This window comes from Epinephelus lanceolatus, chromosome 13 (genome assembly GCF_041903045.1).
Source record: "Epinephelus lanceolatus isolate andai-2023 chromosome 13, ASM4190304v1, whole genome shotgun sequence".
NCBI lineage: Eukaryota > Metazoa > Chordata > Actinopteri > Perciformes > Serranidae > Epinephelus > Epinephelus lanceolatus.
Window position 1 is genome coordinate 2,344,821 of NC_135746.1, and position 15,054 is coordinate 2,359,874.

The following is a 15,054-nucleotide window of genomic DNA, read 5'->3' on the forward strand; positions in this document are numbered from 1 at the left end:
TTTTCTTCACCTTCTTGCTACAATAAAATAAGTTAAACATACTGTTTTGAAGACAACAGAAAAGCAGCAGCACACTAGACTTTATCTTTTATTAGCGATGTTTCAACCCAGCACAGGTCTTCCTCAGGCAAAGAGTGAGGGTCAAAACGATGCTAATAAAAGCTTCAGAGTGCTCTGATTCCAGTGTGTGGGTGATTTTCTACTGTATCCATGTCGACCTTTTGGTATCAGCACCTACAGCAGCTCACTTAGATCTGTCTTTAGCTGCTGCTGTCCATGGTGCTCAAACAGTAACGCTGTAACGGGCTGGTCTTAGGGGGGGGTGCCAGTCAGAGTCGGGTCTGACAAATAATAATACTTTAAACTTAAAACAAACAGACCTTAAACCCACACAACCACACTTGCTTAAAGGAGCAGTCCAAAATACAATTCACAATTAAACATTTACAACACAACACCAGATTCAGTTTTCTTCCTTGTATTTTACAGTTCATTGAATTGGGCGACAGTCCATTCCATATAATCCAGTCCTTGCATTCAATCCATCCAATTCAATCCATTCCCGTGTCCCCCAGCTTTGACAGAAAAGATTAATCCATTAGTGTTATTAAATCATATGTTTACCGCAGGACAACAGGCAAGTGAACGCTCGGCATGCTAAAGATGCTAAAGTGGCTGGCTCTTATCGTGAGGCGACAATCGATGGGTTAAACGGCACGTAATTCAGCAGCAGGTAAGAGTTGTCAGCGTGTGTCCGGTGTGTCTGTGTTTCTCCGTAGTAGTGAAACGCGAGTGATTGGGGGGTTTTGAATTACTACGCGGGTTTGGTGGCGTACGGTTATTGGATGAATGGAGATGAGAGATGGGTGTGAACGGCTGGATTTGTAAATGGAAAAGGACGTCAAACAGCTGGGTCGCCACAACGCACTGTAACACCACTGACACTGGTCAGGGTCCTTATATTTAGATGTTTTATATTCAATATGAACGCAGCATGCACATAATGATAATCTGATTTACTTTATAATTAGGATGGGGCATCCTTTTGTGTCATGCCCTCTTGAGCAGGGCGAATATTATTTTATGTATGCAGGTCAGCGTGTCAGCATTAAACAACATTATGGTAAACACATCTATTTGGCTCTAACTGTTGCCAGTTATAATAATATTTATTAATGGATGAATGTGTGATTAAGGACAAGGTAGCAGAGAGGTGAAGAGTGAGTGGGAGTAAAGCCAAAAGAAAGTACGAGAGAAAAAAGAATAAACACAGAAAGTTGTGAAGGAGCTGCACAGATGAAGGGATAAAAGCTGTTAAACTCTCATTTCTCTCTGCTTTCTCCATGACTAAGCACAGCTCTAAAGATGATGGCACTGATTTCACATTCAGAATAAAATAGTCTCTCTACTGCCCGAGAAGACTTTGAAAAGAATGAGATTGTGGTTGTAGTTATGGAGACGAAACAGTGGAAAATTGATATTCTCAAGTTACAAGAGGGGTTTTTAAAGCTGCACGGTGAGGGATACGTTGTTTTCGCAAACTATTTTTCGAGGAACGGTGCGTTCAATTTATCAAGCAATGACCTTTTCTAAACGCAGAATGTTTGGATGCTGTTTTGGATGGTTACGTTTTCACCGTGCCTTATCACACTGCAAAAACACAGGCAAAAACAACTTGGTGAGATGAAACAGATTGCTTTTATAAGATGGGGTTCAGAATCACTCAAAAACTACATTTAAATCTAAATTTCAGATACTAAGCTAAAATGGGCTGACTCACTCTTGTACTCTGTCCTAATTCAGTTCAGGGAGGCTTGGTAAGTGGCCCTCGGCGTACTAAGCTGGTAATCTTTTGACACTCTGATCAACTGTTGTAGTATAAGGAGCAAGAAAGTCTTTAAAGGTTGGGTGGGAGCGGAGGTGGATAGGTCAAACAAACTCCTTGACTTTCACCCAGGAGACTGCTGTTCTTGTCGCATGTGAAACCAGAATTCAATAGCTGTTTTAAAGGGAAATTTCGGTTTATTTCAACCTGTCTCCTATCGTCCATAAAAATCGTAATTTGTTTCAAGTGACTAGTGACATAAAAATAATAGTTAGCATGTTAGCCGTTAGCCTAGATACAGCCGGGGCGCATAGTAGCGTCAGACCTGTTAAAACGTAAGTGAACGGACAACCTTCAAGTGCAAAGTTAGTCCACTAAACAAGCTTTTTTTTCCACAAAGACCGCCTCATGGGAGTCGAATTCAACTGAATCATTCATCCACCATGGTCGATTCACCGGCATAGATGTGCTGTGTTATTTGGGAGTGGAGACTCCATTGTTTGGGTAAGATGATGATGAATGATTCAGTTGAATTTGACTCCCAAGACGATCCTCACCCAGCTGTCAATTCGATTGAGACTGGCCAATAGGAACGTGGCCCCGCCCAAAAAAGCAAAATCCTGACACGAGAGCAAAGACTTTTTTTTTTTTGAGAGAAAATGTTTTCACACTGACGGCAAAAAAATAATATTTGAGAGTAAAAAAAAGTTTTTTGAGAGAGAGTTTTTTTTTCTCAGAAATCATTTTTTAAATCTCAAATTTTTTTTTTAATATTCTATGACAAAATACTTTCTCAAAACTTTTTTAAGTCTCAAATATTATTATTTTTTGCTATCAGTGTGAAAACTTTTTCTCTCAAATATTTTTTTTCTCTCATATTTATTTTCTCGCATGTAATAAAGACACAGATCTAACTCCATAGATAGCCTTTCAAGATTTACAAGCAGAAAATCTATCTGCAGTCATCACTTGACAGGTGTTGATGTCAGACTGTGAAAACCGTATTTGAGAGGTTTGGAGTGAGAATGTGTTTCATAATGTGGCTGCTTTGAAATCAAATTGTCTTGCTCAGAAAAGAAATCAGAATGGATACATATGTGTTTGTGTCTGTGTGACTTTTAAGGTCAAAATGAGCAACTGAAAAGAAAACTGCAAAGTGTATTTTTACAGAACACTGTGGCAGTAAGTGTGAATCAAACACAAGCCTGAGGTGAAAGCACTGTGTCTATAAACTGTTGACTCTGTTGTTGCACCTGCATCTGGCTGAAAGAAATGAAAGACATGGAGCTCACTGTATCAAATTGTTTCTGATTGGAAACACAATCATCAGTTACTCTGTAATTGCATTTTCGTGCCGTTCCGTTCAGAATAGAATAATGTGTATCACTGTGTGCATACATCAGGGCTAAATTAGCATCAGAGCCGCAGCGGCTCATCACCAGGTAAAGTGTTAATTACAGGAGAATGAAAGAAATGCTCCCAGGGGCCCCTGCTCAATGGAGTTTCATGGAGCGTATTAGTGGGCTAGACAGGAGATTCATTCTCTCACTCTCTCTTATGCACACACATTTGCACACACACACACACACACACACACACACACACACACATGTAGTCTGTGCCCACATGTGCGTCCTCGCAGCCACAGCTGTCACAAAGCTCTGGTTTCACCCTGCTCGACCTTTTGCTTCCATGCCATTGTGTGCTCCCTTTCAATTTCAGTCCGCCCCGCGGTGGATACAAGCCATTTTGGAAACTGCTGAGTATATCGAACTTTTCTGCATGGCTACCGAGGAAGAAAAATCAGCTCATCAGAAAAAGCTCTCTGGGGCTTCCAGACAGGCTGAGACAAGGATTGGTCAATTTACACCTCGAGAAGGTGTTTCACACTCGTGTTGGATGGTTGTATCTGCAGGGCGTCGCTGCAGTTTACTGTCGCTAAATTGCTCTATTAAGGACAACACGGATGAGTTATTCCGCTTTTAAATCAATTACGGCACGTTAAAGTGGAGCTAAAGAAGGTAATAGATTAGATGACTCTGTTATACATGATGCTTGATGATCTCTTTAGCAGCTCTCTGTTCATTGGGGTGTGTTTGTCCTTTATTTATTTTAAAGCTTTTAGCCACACTAGCAGCACGACTTCAGGGATGGTAGAGTCAGTGGGTCCACCTCTTTGGACCAGACGTAAAATATCTCCACAACTATCAAAAGAATTGCTGTAATATTATGTGCAGATGTTCATGGTCTCAGAGGACGGATCCTACTGACTTTAATTAATCTCTGTCTTTTCCTTCAGTGCGATTGACAACACACACTAATGGAGTCGATGTGGCTGTTTTCTTGCTAAAGCTGCCACATGTACCTGTTTTAAGATAGCAGTGGTTTTATGACCGGCTGTCCTAGCTTCAGCAGCTCAGTGAGTAGTTGGCGGTTGGAGGTGAAATGCTGCCCCCTATTGGAGCATAACACCATGTTTTTATACACTGAACTTACCTGGACCGCAGCAACTGAGGCCGACGCTATGACTGAGTGACTGGACCACAAGAGCAGGGCTCGTGCTGTAAGAACAGAGGTCTGTGACTGAGTGAATGTTGCCACTTCCTGTTTTAGAGTAAAAGTCCTTGCTTTAAATTTAAAGCCTTCTAGCATTTCATATATGGTCCAGACATATACTAGATTTAGACCTAGTCTTGTTCTTTGTCAGTCATGAGGAATGTGATTGGTGCAGACTTTCAGCCGCTCTCTAATTAACTCTTTGAAATCTGAGAAAATTGGCTTGATTTCTTTCAAAAACACTGGAAAAAGGAAATGAGCAACCCTTTTTTTTAACATTACTAAATCATTTTCTTTCTTTTTCTTTTTTAAAAAAACTCATTTTCTCTTCCTAATTTCTTGCAATTTGTGGGACATTTCTTGCCAAATTGCTCATTGCTTTTATTCCTGTGTCCCCAAAGAAATTAAACAAAATTTGCTCAGGTTTCAAAGTTTAAATGCTCGTGAAAAGTGTCTTAAGGCACCACAACAAAACTGATTCCAATCCAGGTTTCAAGGGGTTAAGATGGCTTCTCATTGTCTCCAACCATCAGACTGATGAAGGTCTGGCACTAAAGCATCGCTGCTAAGTGTTTTTTTGAAGTTAAAGAGCGAGTGGGAGTTTGTTTGCAGCTTTTATTATCTGTACTTTTTCCAGCCTGTAAAAGGTTAAGGTTATTTTTCTTTGTTTCTTCGTCAATCTGTCACACCGTCTATAATAAAGTTCACCCCGCAGTGGCTGTTTGCAAAGCAAAGACTGGTCTGAATCTCTTTTCCATTTTAATCAGCTCAGCTGCTGAAACTATTACCACAGATTTGCTCTTTCACCACTGTTTGCTTTTCTCTCCTCCTCATACTGCCGCTCCCCGTCTGCTCCTATCTGACACTGTAGATCACCTATTTCTACCCCCAGCTGCTTCATGATTATCTTTCACCCATAACCCTCCCACATGCCCACACTGCACACACACACACACACACACACACACACACACATTAACACACACACACCTCTCCTTTCCTGTGCCTATCTTAGATTTTGATTTGGGTTTGGCCGGGGCATGTTTGCTCTCTTCTTTGTGCTTAGCAGCCAACACAGAAAAGAGCAGGATGGTTGATTATTGTTTGCGAGATGTGTGTGTGCGTGTGTGTGTGTGTGTGTGGGAAGAGAAAGTAAAGAAAAAAGAAAGAGACAGTGATGCAGAGATTGCCAGGATTTATTTCATAGACAGAGCCTCCTGATGGGATCTGTGGTGTTCAGCTTTTCTGTGTCTGGCAGGAGGGTTCATAGTCCCACTGTGCTGCTCAAGACTGAAGGAGGTGAAAGACTCATCCATCCACTCACAACCTTTCACTCGCTCCCCTTCTTCAGGTACCCCTACTGCGGCACCAGACAATGCCCACAGACAAGGATTTTAGGGGGGTTTCAGATATCACTCACGTTGCAGGGTCTCAGGACACTTTTGAGTGACGTGAAAAATCCATTTTTGTGTGTTGGTTGAGAAAGAGAGCTCAGAGTGTTCTAAAAAGCTAGTGAAGCGTGTCAGATTTTCAAAAGGGCTAACAAAGACAGCAAAAAGTACCAGAGGTTATAGAGTAATTCTAACAATTTTAAAATGCTAGAAGAAAAGTCAGGAAAACAAAAAGTATGGCTTTGGGCTTTGTGGAGTATGAGTTGCACAACAAGCCTACAGGCAAAAGATTTAATCACTTTTACTGTCACTTTTATTATGTGCTGTAACATGATATTGTTGCAACAATTGGATGGGAGGTTAAAAAACACAACGTAGTGTGGTCAAGGCTATCGTACGGTCCTCTGAAGCTCATTGAATGTAAGCATTGTGTTGCGCAATGCTTGCATAATGTATAATGTTGTATTGATGCTCAACAACAGACTCTGTGACCTTATTCCAACTGAGTTTTCCTCTCATTCTATATGAGACTAAAGCATCTTTGTACTCGTACTCGTACTCGTTGTCCTCCGCTTATCTGGGTCCGGGTCGCGAGGGCAGCAGCCTCAGCAAAGAAGCCCAGGCAGTCCTCTCCCCAGCCACTTCCGTCAGCTCTTCCGCGGGAACCCCGAGGCGTTCCCAGGCCAGCCGGGCGATGTAGTCCCTCCAGCGTGTTCTGGGGCAGCCCCGAGGTCTCCTCCCGGTTGGACATGCCCGAAACACCTCCCAAGGGAGGCGTCCGGGAGGCATCCTTACCAGATGCCTGAACCACCTCAACTGGCTCCTCTCGATGTGGAGGAGCAGCGGCTCTACTCCGAGTCCCTCCCGGATGTCCGAGCTCCTCACCCTATCCCTAAGGCTGAGCCCAGCCACCCTGCGGAGGAAACTCATTTCGGCCGCTTGTACTCGCGATCTCATTCTTTCGGTCACTACCCAGAGCTCGTGACCATAGGTGAGAGTTGGAACGTAGATCGACCGGTAAATTGAGAGCTTCGCTTTCTGGCTAAGCTCCCTCTTCACCACAACGGACCGGTTAAGCGCCTGCATCACTGCTGACGCCGCCCCAATCCATCTGTCAATCCCCCGCTCCATCCTACCCTCACTCGTGAACAAGATCCCGAGATACTTAAACTCCTCCACCTGAGGCAGGACCTTCCCCCGACCTGGAGTGGGCAATCCACCCTTTTCCGGCTGAGGACCATGGCCTCAGACTTGGAGGTGCTGATTCTCATCCCAGCCGCTTCACACTTGGCTGCGAACCGTCCCAGCGAGAGCTGGAGGTCACTGTTCGATGGAGCTAGGAGGACCACGTCATCCGCAAAAAGCAGGGACGAGATCCTCCTGTCACCAAACCTGACACCATCCACCACTCGGCTGCGCCTAGAAATTCTGTCCATAAAAGTTATGAACAGAACCAGTGATAAAGGGCAGCCTTGGCGGAGTCCAACCCTCACCGGGAACAGGTCCGACTTACTGCCAGCCACGCGAACCAGACTCATGCTCCTTCGGTACAGGGACTGGATGGCCCTTAGCAAGGGGCCACCAACCCCATACTCCCGGAGCACCCCCCACAGGATGCCCCTGGGGACACGGTCGTAAGCCTTCTCCAAATCCACAAAACACATGTGGACTGGTTGGGCAAACTCCCATGCCCCCTCCAGCACCCTGGCGAGGGTAAAGAGCTGGTCCACGGTTCCGCGTCCGGGACGAAAACCACATTGCTCCTCCTCAATCTGAGGTTCAACTATCGACCGGACCCTCTTCTCCAGCACCCTGGAGTAGACCTTACCGGGTAGGCTGAGGAGTGTGATCCCCCTGTAGTTGGAACACACCCTCTGGTTCCCTTTCTTGAAGATGGGGACCACCACCCCGGTCTGCCACTCCAGAGGCACTGCCCCCGATGTCCACGCAATGTTGCAGAGGCGTGTCAGCCAGGACAGCCCTACAACATCCAGAGCCTTGAGATATCCAGGACGAATCTCATCCACCCCCGGGAATCCGCCGCCTCGGAGTTGTTTCACTACCTCATCAACTTCTGCCCCAGAAATTGGACGACCCGCCCCCGAGACCCCCGTCTCTGTTTCCTCACTGGAATACGTGTTGGTGGGATTGAGGAGCTCCTCAAAGTATTCCTTCCACCGCCCGACAATGTCCCCAGTTGACGTCAGCAGCTCCCCGCCCCCACTGCAAACAGTGTGAGCAAGTTGCCGCCTTCCCCCCCTGAGGTGCCGGACGGTTTGCCAGAACCTCTTTGGAGCCGATCGATAGTCTTCCTCCATGGCCTCACCGAACTCCTCCCACACCCGAGTTTTTGCCTCCACGACTGCCGCCGCTGCACTACGCTTGGCCCGCCGGTACCCGTCAGCTGCTTCCGGAGACCCACAGACCAACCATGCCCTGTGGGCCTCCTTCTTCAGCCTGACGGCTCCCCTCACCTCTGGTGTCCACCAGCGGGTTCGGGGATTACCGCTGCGACTGGCCCCAGCGGCCTTGCGGCCACAGCTCGCAACCGCCACCTCATCTTATGAAAGGTAAAAAACGTCAACTTAAATGTACGAGCTTTAGTGTGGTTTGAAGAGGTCCACAGGTAAAAGTGTCATTATGTGTTTCTCTTTTAAAAGAGCCCTGTTTGGTTCACTTCAATGGAACTCAAATTCGTTTGTCCCTTAAGAGCAGTTCGTTTGTGCAGGTGTGAACACAGCAATCACACTCAGGTGTGAACACACCAAAACAACCAGACTGAGACCTTCTTGAAGAGGTGGTCTCAGTCCGGTTCCAAAGGAACTCTGGTGCGGTTGGTTTGTGGTGAGAAGGTGTTCCGACCTGGATGTGAAGCAACTGCAGTCACATGACACATTGTTTGGGTTAAACATGAGCATGTTACAGTCCTGGAGGATTATTAATGTGCACCTCCTCCTGTACTGCCTTAATATGCACATTCAGCACATCCAATGCATCAAAACATTGTTTTCTAGTTGGAGCCGCGCCTCGTTTTCAAACTGTATGCTTTGACTAAAATGAACAATGACAGCAATATAGTCCACGATGAGCAGCGCAAAAATCAACCTGCGTAGTTGTCCCTCCATTGTGACATTAGAAAGTGTCACATTTATCTTGCAAGTGTACTCTTCTTCAACGTTTGCTTTACTTCCTGGATTTTTCCCACATGGAAATTCTGACCAATCAAGAGCAGCTTTCTCACACAAGGCATTTGATCTGGTCCTCTTGTAAATGCTGCCGTGAGAACACGAACCAACTCTAGGCAATTATACAACTTTGGAACAACATGAGTCTCTGATTCAGACCAGAGCAAGTAAAAAAGTTAAATAAAGTCCTGTTTTAATAACGTTAATAAATTTAACACTTCTAATACATTTAAACAAAGCACTGATACAACAAAGTGAAATAAAGTAGTGTTAAACAGTTAAAGTTATAAAAGTTATAATTAAGTAAATCAAAACAAAACCACTGATGCTTTTATTCTGAAGTACCCGACTTGTCTCAGCTGGAAGTGTTGATGTTTTTTCTGTGCACTTGAAGCTTCTGGTCAACAGTTCAATGTTAGCAGTTAGCAGAATGTTAAACTGTTACAGCAGCGTCGTTAAATGTGAGAATTATTATTGTAAACAAGGAACAAACTACACTGACTTAGTCTCACTGGTGCTCCATGGTCACAAAATGTAACTAACGATGACTCCCCACATTTGCAGCGGCCATTAAGTCCAAATATGTGTCCATTCCTCGATTATTTATAATCCTTTAGTCTGTCAGGGTCCACTCATCAAAAGAATACAAGGGTTTTTTATTAAACTGATCCAAGTTGTGAAGTTTGTTGTGTCAAGTCCTTTACTAACTGTACGCTAACTTCATTCGTCAAACTACGACAGTTCTACTAACATGAACAGTATTTGGCCTTCTTCCTGCACCATGTTTTGGGCATGCAGGCGATATGCATGACCTCAAGCTTTTCTGTGTATTTTTTAACTAACTTGCTACTACCACACTCCTCTCCTGCTCACACACTATCGCCCAGGAGAGAGTTGTCAGGATGGGTGAGGGAGTGTGTGTGATGTATTATGCTTGTGCCAAGTATAATCGATATATCACCCACCTTTGAGCCAATTTGGAATTGGAACTGTTTTCCTGTTATCATTGCAGTTGTTTTAAATTTCCACCATCATCCAGATTATCTTTTTAGAAATATGAACTGCATCAGAACGCTGAGCAAAAGCAACCACACACAAGAAAACCATTTTCTTCCTCTTTTCTTCCCAAACAATGACCTTTTGTACGGACCCCGCCAACTCCAGAACCGATCAGGCAGAGAAGTGATCCGGAGGGGCCGCTGTCTGATTCTGTGTGTCTGCCAGAGAGCTGTTGCCCTTTTCGCCTACTATTGCACTTCCATTTGAAGCGGCTTATTGTTGCGGCTGTGCCCAGGGGTCCCGTGGAAGAGACGTTGAAAGCTGTGGCCTTCTGCTCATTTTACGGCCCACAGACCGTGGCACCATTGGCTGGACACTTGTGCCAAGCAGAATTGGGCACCTCTGCCCTATGACTCAAACACCACCACTTTTTCTGACTCGACGAGGCAATGAGAACCAAAGCGGAGCCACAATGAGTCCCGAACTGCACGTAGTTTGTGATTACAGCAGACGTTTCAGAATAATAACACACACCTGGCTGAGCTAAGCTTGTTTAGACAATCATAAATATAAAGTAACTTCTTCTTCTGTTTTTCCTATTTGTCATGGGCTGTGTGCTTATCTTACAGAGATGGGGAAGAGGGAGATAAAGGTGTAGGGACATCGCTTCAAGCCGTGGAAAACAAAGAGCAAAATCATACTGTGGGGGAAAAAGGCATAATTACTGTGACTACTGTGAAAAAAGCACAATTGGTTTCCATCCTTGTGGTTATCTCACATGAAGATGGATGCCAAGATTCACTGAGAGGATAGCCAACATCTCTGCACTGGTGGATATAAAGAAAGAAAGAAAACAAAGACTTAACTTGTGTTCCACTGTGGGAGCTGTGTGGTATAGTCCTTGTCTTTTTGAAGCCTTGTGTTAGACTCCAGAAGTCTTTGGGACATGCTAGATTTAAATATGATCTGGGAGCGCTCGTTACCCCCTCATGGTAAAGAACCCGATGTCCTGAGACGCGCCACAGCAAGACGGAGACGGAGGGAGATAAAAAGAGGAAGAGCAAGTGGAAGATTAGAGTAGAAGAGAGAAAATCTGAGAGTGCTGGAAAAGAGGGGGAAAAGGAAAGTTGAAGGAGAAAGATAACACTTGATAGAATATTCATGAACGTCGCCTCATATTCATTCATGCTCAGCTGCTGGTGATGATGGGACCTTGACACCAGAGCCCCCTGCTTTCTGATAAGTATGCTTTCACATGCTCCCACCCACCCCACAGCTCTCCCATGGCCCCAGCATCCTGGCCTCTTAATCCCCAACCTCCGTTTGGATCCTCGGCTACAGGGACCAAACAGCCTTCTTCCCCCAGAAGCCTCCAAGGCTCCTGAGCTGTAGTACTTACTGTGTGTAATATGATCAGGCTGGAGCAGAGCCCTCCACCACTGAGGACAGCTTGCTGTGGAGATAATTTTGGACTGAAGAAAGTCACATTTTTCACTCTAACGTGACTTACTGGATCAGGGTGTGTGTGCAATACGAAGTGGATGAAACACACTAGTAAACCAGTAGAAACCATGAGTGTAAAACACAGGAGTCGGGGTATCCACACCTTCTTTTATTGGAATCCCTCAAAAACTGTTTACTTAATAGATTCCCTTTCAGTATGCAATGGAAACCTTAAGTGTCAGGTAGGAATGGAGCTACCTAACTCTCCTGAAGATTATCCTGCTCAAAAGTTAGGGACTGTCAAATACATCCTGTGCACTTGTGCCACCCATCCCCATCAAGGGGTTGGTTGTCCCTTAATGAAGGCAAATTAAAGAATGGAGGCAATCTTAAAAATGACTTTAAAAAGTGTCTTTGAAATGCAATAAGCAACCCAAACCCTAACTTCTCCTGTATCAAGAGAATATAAACAGCAGAAATCTTTCCTATGTACATTTTTTATCCTCATGTAACGATATAAAGAACAAAAATTACAAGATAAATTTGATAGTCAATATCTTTTGGACAAATTAGGGACCATGTGCAACAAAGTGCTTTATTTTTGTGAGGCCGGCATATATTTGTAATGCTTTGCAATTAGAGCAAAGCGTATTTATGCTATGCTACAAACAGCAGCAGTGCAACAAGGTGCAGAGCCTGATTTTTGCAATGAGTGCTGCCAGTTGGGCGTTTTTTGCTGAGACTTAAAAACTGATCAGTTTTGGGTAAAAACACCACTTCGGCCGTTCAGTCACAGTGAATGAGAGACAAACCATCACATACTACCTGTGAAGGTGCTGAACAACAACAATGGAGGAGAACTCTCTTAATATACTCTATACATATTATGTTTCTTCTCATGAATCCACACAAACGGCATGACTGTCCTCTCTCCCTGCGTGCCTCACCCTTCCTTCATCCAAAGCAAGTACTCTACCTTGTGCTGACATGTTTACTTCTGCGGACATTCTGTATCATAGCAACCACATGCGACCAAAACGTCTCAGTTGAAAAAACGCGACATCTCCAAAGTGCTCTCAAACCAAGCGCTTCCAGCTCATCGACTCCTGAGGAGCGCCTGGCATTTTCAGCTGAGGGAAAAACGCTATGGTGGACAGGGGGCCTTAAGCTCGAGCTCCATTCCTAACTGACACTTACAGTTTGTCTCAAATCACATACTTCTTTAATGAACACTTAATATTCCGAATGCACAGGTGCGTTCACCCTGCATAGTACAGGAGTATGCAGTGTACTACTGGCGCAAAACAGACCAAAAGTTGAGTGTGGAATCAGGGAGACTGCTCACCCTCAATGGTCGCCATCGCAAACTTCTCAACTTTTGACATGGTGGCTGGGCACAACGAGGAGAACAGTGTGACTCGCTCATTGACCCTGAAACACATCTAAAGTCATATATTCTGCTGGTAAGAGGAGATTCTTACCTTTCTCATGACACCAATCTTGCTTTGTACTCCAGATATTAAGCAAAATACATCACATCACATAATGACTTCCCTCGAGCCGTGGTTTTGAGAATAAGGTCTTCTCAGTTCGTAGTATGGTGGCCGCAAAGGTGCTTGATGGAGCCGCAGCACGTTCTGTACTCCAGGGGCTGTCCTGGGGTGAAAAAATACACAGAAAACCTTGAGGACATGCTTAATGTGTAGCCTGCAAGGAAACGAAAACAAGCATACCCAAAACACGGTGCAGGACGAAGGGCAAATACGTTTTATGTTAGTAGAACTGTCGTAGTTTGACGATTGAAGTTAGTGTACAGTTAGTAAAGGACTTGACACAACAAACTTCACAACTTGGATCAGTTTAATAAAAAACCCTTGTATTCTTTTGATGAGTGGACCCTGACAGACTAAAGGATTATAAATAATCGAGGATTGGACACATATTTGGACTTAATGACGATGGCAAATGTGGGGAGTCATCGTTTTTTGTCTCTTTTGTTTACCATGCCAGTAAATCTGAAATAATTACACTTTGGAGCTCATGGTTTTCTTATTTCGAACTGAGCGATTGAATTGTGGAGAATGTAACCCAGCTAACGATGTGTGGCAGGTCCATATTGAGAGAAAGTAAAACATTCAGGGCCGAATTCACAAAAGGATTGCGTGGCTTTTGCGGCCGCTAAACCGGTAAAAATGGAGCAAACAGATACCGTCTAATTCACAAAGCACGCGCAGAGGGTGAAATGCTCCACTAACTGTGCTGCCAAGCAGATTGCGTCTCGGTGCTCCGGTGTTATTTGCACGTATTTAAATGAGGTAATATGCATATATTTGGCGCAACAATTGCCCCTTTCTATGCAAATGAGCCTCATTGATAAACAACGTCTAATTCACTAACACCAGCGCTAATAGCCACACGCAGTTTGAGTGAAGTGAATAACGTCTTTAGAAAGCTGGTGCAAACTGGGCGCTCCTCTGTGGAAGCCTCTCGCCCAGACTTTCCAGTGATCGTGGCAGCAGTGATCGTCTGTTAAATCAGTCTGTAAATAATATTTTGACATTATTATTATAATCATTATTACTTTAATGGCATCCGAAGATACTGATGCGTTGAACAGGTGACAGTCTGCGGTCGTTCTCAAAACGCACTTCTGTCACGCACTTCAAAAGCAACTTTCAATAATTTATTTTACGAAACGGGGGAAACAAACGTGAACAAAAACGGTTCCATAATTCATATTAAATTCAAAAGATAACGAAAAAACAGCTACAAGTGAGAGGGAATAGTGATAAAGTGGTCAAACTGGGTCAAATCCACAGCCTCAACCCATCCGACACTGTTAGACTGACTCACCAGCAGACATCACTACATGAGGGGATACAGTATTCAGTACTTTGCCAGACAAAGTCTGCCATTGTTCTGCCACAGTCTTCTTGGTGCAAAGCCAGCATTTATACTTTGCCATGTGGCTTATTGCAATCAGGGGCAAATCAGGGGCAAACTGCACTCAGCTGCCAAACTTTGTGGGCGTGTTTGTGCTGGTATATCATTAGCGCAATATCCTTTGTGAATAGGACGTTAAGACGGAGCAAACTGCGGGTGCAAGTGAAGTGCAATTCAAGGTGCTATCAGCGGCCGCAGTTTATTCTTTGTGAATTAGGCCCTCAATGTTGTGACAGAGTCACCTAATCATTAATTAAATGCAATTTAAGATGTGGAGATATCTGGGAAACAACAGGTTTCTTCGATTATGTAAAAAATAAGTAAATAATTCCCTGTACATGTATAAGGGTAAGATGGGGTATCCGCTGTCGTGTGTGTAAATTTCTGTATGTGTAAAATGATAATTTACAAAAATGGACGAGATTATTTAGGGAGGAAGAGGCGGAGAAGACGAAAAAAGAGGCGGAGAAGAAGGGACCGGGAAAAGGAACAATAGAGCTGGCGGACCTAAACGTTAGGACCTGAATATAAAGTAAAAGTAACGAGCTGTGGACATTAAGTAAATTAAAAAGACCATTAAAAAGAAACCCATCAGTGGTTACCTTAAAGACCCGTCCTTTCACGGTATCCCAGCTGGACATCTCGACCTCAGAGGACGGAGCGTGTGCCCAGGACCAAACAGATGGATTACTTTCCCTGACTGACTGCGCGG